Genomic DNA, 5,765 nt, shown 5'->3' with positions numbered 1-5,765 from the left:
GAAGTTCGGTGAATTAAGGTAGCACGCATACGCAGTGTGCCCTGAAAAACTCTTGTGAACTCGCCTGCTTCCTTTGGACAAGACTTGCCAGTTATCTTTCCTCTTACAGCTTCGAGGCTTCTTTTATTCGCCAGGGCGCACGTCGTCTCCTACAACAAAAATAAAGGGGAGACCTCGACACCATTAACAGCTAAGACCGAGAAATGAACTACGCTGGCCCCATGGTGAAACACAGTCAAATTCAAAACTTCTTGAAATTTACTATTATCACAATGAGTCACTCACTCAAGTATGATCCTCTGATGTGATTTGTTTGTTGTGTAGAAATATATATTTAAAAAATCGAAGTGTATGAAGCTCGACCGTCTTTCTTTGGTCTTTCTTGACGTCTTTCTTCGGAATTCTTTGGGCGAGAAAATTAAAAGTTCGTCTTCGAAGTTTTCTTTTTGTATTAAGCGTCACAGAGATAACGAAAAATCGTTGGCAGGAGCGACAGGCTATCCTACCGCACTTCGCATTGTTGCGTTACGGACCTTTTACAGCCAAGCTGTATATGGCTAGGGCATTTCCGTCATCCGCGAACAACCCGCCAACTAGCTCGTTGGCACCCCTCGGCGCAACCGCGCGAACGCGCTAGTGCGATCATGCCACTGCTGACGAGTTTGTCGTCGTCGTCTCCTTCCACAGCTGGCTTCCATTGCCGCTAATTGCTTAAAGGGGTATAAGCCATTCATTGGCAAGAGGAAACTATCATCATCATCAACAACAACTATCATCATCAGCAGTGGCACGAGCACCATCGTCTTTCACAGCTGGCTTCGTTGCCGCTTATTATTCCTGCGTAGAATTTCATTTGTCTTCTGTCGTCAATCGGCTATACCTCACAAACGCCAAGGTTGACCGCACCTTCTACCACGCCCGAGAGAACCTGAACAGCGACCCGCTGGACGAGTTTCGGCGACTCGAGATAACCATCAAACCATCACGTTCCCACCGTCACCAAAGCGTGTGCGCCTAGATTCGTCGACCCGGAATATACCATCTCGTTGGCGGCTCTCAACCTTAGGTCGCTGCGTCCACACGCGGCGGACGTTGTCCACGATGCCCTACTCTGATGAGTATCCATTTGTGTCTCTCCGAGACGTGGTCCAAATGCTTCGTTGAAGTCGACGGCTACACCGACGTCGAGTCGACTCGCGAGCTGGCGGAGTTGCCGTATACGCGAGGAACGATGTAGCCGCCGCCGTCGGGCCCTATACGACGTTTCGTCCACCGCCTAATAACTGGAAAGCGCGGCGTTTTGGTGCCGACGTGTGTGCCGTGAAGACCGCCGACGGGACGGTGATTGCCACCGTGTACGTTCGACCTGCATCTTCCAAGTGTGACGTGTAGAGGACTTAATTGACGACCACTTCGGATAGCTGCTCGATCCGGCCGATGTCGATCAAACTCAATTCCTCGTCGTTGGCGACTTCAACGTAGACGGGCCGCAGCCAAATGGCAATTGGCCGCCCTTGTTCATGCTGGAATGGTTCGGGCTACAGTGCTACACCGATCCCAAGGTGCCAATGACCCCGAGGCACTCGTGTTTGGACTCAACCTTCGCCAAGAACCTGTCCATCGTTGTCACCGAACTCTTGGCCGTCTACCGTAGCGACCACAAAGTTATAGTAACTTGCGTGAAATAATAAACACCGAAGTATTTATGTATCTCTGTGTTGTACAATATACCATCTATACAACTTGGCTGGTCATCCACCCTCACAACGTTAGACGGCTGCCAAATTCGTTTATTTATTTATTCATTTTTCTATTTATTTATTTATTTATTTAAGTTCTTTTATTTATTTATATATTGCCTTCAGGGCATACAAACGTACGCATTTTAGAGTGGAGGAGCAATGTAATATATATTTGCATCAGCAATCAAATCATTTGAACAAAAAAAGAATGATTTCATTTAAACTACACTTCAGAGACAAAGGGATAAAACGGACTATAAAAAAAGTTTTATCGAACTAGTTACTTACTATTATGCAAGAATGAAGACATTATTACTTTAATTAATATGCTTGTAAGAAGGCGAGGCTCTGATATACAGCTACACGAAAAAGTCATGATGTTGCAATCATTGGTCGTTCCTATTAAAGAAATTAATTTCTATGCGTCTGCGCCTTACTGTGCGGCAAGCACAGTAACTCTCTCTCTCTCTCTCTCTCTAGACTTTTCTTTTTTTGTTTGGGAGAGCAGAGAATACGAGGAGCTGTATTGCTTTCTCGGTTCGCCCGAGCATTTTGACGCATAATTTCAATCCCGAAACAAACAATTCAGTATTTTCACATGATGTGTTTAATGTGTCACAGTAATATAGTTTCGTGAACTTGGAAATTAAACGCGTAACGTCGCTTCTCAATTAATTAATTAATTAAGTAATTAAGTAATTAATTAATTAATAGTTAAATAATTAACAAATGATTATTTATGTGTATTGTAGCGCTCCCGTTTCAGAGTCGTTTTTCTTCGGTGTCGTTTGCCTTTGGTTGGAGCCTGCGTAAGTTCGTGAACGTTTTCCTCACTTTATTTTCGTTTTCGAGGCATCATGCCAGGATGCGTGCCATTTAGTACCGTCGTTTCACTCAGCGAAGGTGAATGAAAAATATTTCCAGAGTTTCGAGCTGGCTCTGACACGAGGAGACGAACATGTCTACGGGGAAAGTAAATTTCATAAACAGACTCGCGCAAGCCAGCACTAGACCAATTGAACGAGGGAAGGCAAGAAAGCTGTGCGCTAAACAGCTTCGCTGGCCATCCACCTTCGCAGAGTGGAACGGCCCGTATTGTTTTTCTTGCGTTTCATTTTTATAGCTCCCTTCTCTACATATTTTCTTTTTTCTAGAAGCGACAGAGATGGAGCAAAATGAAGGGAAAACGAGGAACTCCCGCGCTATCACGGAGGTGCGCGATCGACCGGGAGGGTCTGCGCCGTAGGCCCGATAAAGCAAGAGACTTCACCTACGGCTGCTTTCCTTCCCACGCACTATGCCCCCTCCTCCTCCTCTTCACTCTCTGCATCCAGAGAGACAGTGGTGGAACCGAACAAAAGCGAAACGATGTTCAATCTCCTTATGGCGGCACAACCTACGCGGAAAATAAATGGCGCGTCGGAAGCGATCAAATCAAAAGAATGTCGTGTTCGTCTGTGCGCTAATGGTTCACCGCCGCGGACGTCGGGAAGGCGACGGCGGTTAGAATTAAGGTGAAGAAAGAGAAAACCGGGATGGAGAGAGAGAGAGAGAGAGATGCAAACAGGCCAGACAGACATAACAAAGCCATCTTCGAAAGGAAGAGCCGTGCCTATAGCAGGATGGCACCATGAATGCACGATGGATATTGGGATTCCACAAAGCCTTAGCACGGGGCACACGACACAGACAGTATGGTTGATTGTTGCTGTAGAAAGAACACTGCTTAAACCCGCCGTGGTTGCTGAGCGGCTATGGTTTTGGGCTGCTGAGCACGAGGTCGTGGGATCGAATCCCGGTTACGGCGGCCGCGTTTCTTCGGAGGCGAAATGCGAAAACACCTGCGTACTTAGATTTAGGTGCACGTTAAAGAACCCCGGGCGGTCGAACTTTCCGGAGACCTCCACTACGGTGTGCCTCATAATCAAAGTGGTTCTGGCACGTCAAACCCCATAATTTAATTTTTTTACCACTGCTTAAGTTAAATAATTGCAATAGTTGTGGCCACGAAAGAAACAAACAAAAAGAGTGAGAGAGGGAGATTATGAACAATAACTTACCAGCATATTTATTTATTTATTTATTTATTTATTTATTTAGATCTGTGTTAGAATGTCTCGTCACAACGCAATGTACATTCCACGTGCAATCAGCGCACGAGCGCAGACCATTATGTGGATGCATCTGTGCCTGTACAGTGCCGTGCGTCACTCACCCCTTATAACCTAAATTGTTCATTTGCAAATGTAACCTGCACAGAGATAAGCTTTCCAAACCTCAAGTTTCCGAGCCACTCTTCCAAGCTTGCGGCGTTCTTTGGCGTGGACCTACTTGGGTGAAGCCTTCAGCCGACCTGCCTGATTTTTCACAATAGGGGCCCAAACGCCGTTTTGCAGCGTCAGCGTTATGCCTCTAAAAAGCAAGCAAGGCAATAGTCGTGTCGAGCTGCACAGTTCAATTAAATCAGGCCCGATCGCTTCGCAAGAGGAAGACGAGGAGAGTTGCTAGCTGCAGGTTGACCTTCAAAAAAGCTGTCCGCATTTGCTCCACTCAAGCACCACTCATACAGTCCGATGGCCGTGACAAAGCAATCTGGAATAACTTTCAACACACGCGAGGATTCTAGCGCTTTACTTTTATGATGTCACGGCCAGTGCGTATCTGCAGTGAATACGTGCTCTACCCAACACGATAGCCGATTCATAGACGCCATTTTCGCGACGGTTTATGTTGCCTCCGGTGTAGAGCTGGTGAGAAAGGCGGAGAAAGAAGGTGAATTGCAGTTCATTACTCGTCGCCCTTCTGTGAACCTCCCTGCGCAAGCGGAAGTAAAATCGACAGACGTGCACACCTCTCATTCGCATACTTAAATGCTGTTAGAGATCACCTCAGCTGGGCTTCATTCACTTCCCGCTTTCCACGGATAAAAAAAAGGTTTTCGGAAGCTTCCACCGTTTTCAGTTCAGTTCAAAAAGCGGTAGTCTCGCTCTTTTATGAATAGTTGCGCGTTGTTGAATACGATACTCTAAAAACATCTTTTTTTTTATCTGATTCTCTATGAAACTGTTACAATTTAATATGTGTTTGAGTAAATAGCGTCCTGGGACTTTGCCGTCTTTATAGGTAGCAATGGAAACAACAGCAACCTATGGGCATGCATACGGTGCACGGCTGTAATCGCTATGGTCCGGTCCTTTGACTGCGGGATCATCTTTTGGGGAAGATTCTACTCTTAAACGCTATAGTTGCGAATACGCACGCAGTACTTGAATGGAGCAGCCAGAAGAACGCCTGCGCAATTTTTTTTTCAGGGTTTTACGTGCCGAAATTGTGATCTTATTATGAGCAAGTAAAACTCTTGCTTGGGATAGTTGGTTCATGCTTGAAGTAGTAAAGGCAAGGCGCAGAAGACCAGGACTCAGGAAGAAGAACACGAACGAGTGAGGGACACGCCGTAGTAAGGGACTTCAAAATAATTTGGACCACCTGCGGTACTATAACTTGCACCTAAATCTAAGTACACTGGATTTTTCGCATTTCGCCCCCATCGAAATGCCGCCTCCGTGGACGGGATTTGATCCCGCGACCTCGTGCTCAGCAGCCCAACGCCATAACCACGACAGTTTCAGAACTATGTGACCACCGAATATAATAACATCACTAATGCTGTTATCGTGTACGCAAGAAAATGTGGATGAACTTGAACTTAAATGGGAATAAACTTGAATATAAGCAACCACGGCGGGTGCCCATGCAAATTACTAACCGCAATGAAACATGTATCTGGCACCGGAAAGTGATTCAACCCCAAGTGATGTCTCCGGTGTATTCGTCTGACCGTCCACTGATAACCGAATCAGGCTTGAAGGCACGCATATACGAAGCGACAAAGCCGTGACTCCATTACCCTATACTTTTCCAAATAATATAGTACAAACGTTGTGCTTTTCAGGATTCAAAATAAGGAACCACAAGAGAGGAACACAGCAGAACGAAACAGAGCAGAGAAGACGTAAGGAAACC

The sequence above is a fragment of the Dermacentor andersoni genome, chromosome 2 (genome assembly GCF_023375885.2).
Source record: "Dermacentor andersoni chromosome 2, qqDerAnde1_hic_scaffold, whole genome shotgun sequence".
NCBI lineage: Eukaryota > Metazoa > Arthropoda > Arachnida > Ixodida > Ixodidae > Dermacentor > Dermacentor andersoni.
Note: the sequence above shows the minus strand (reverse complement) of the source record.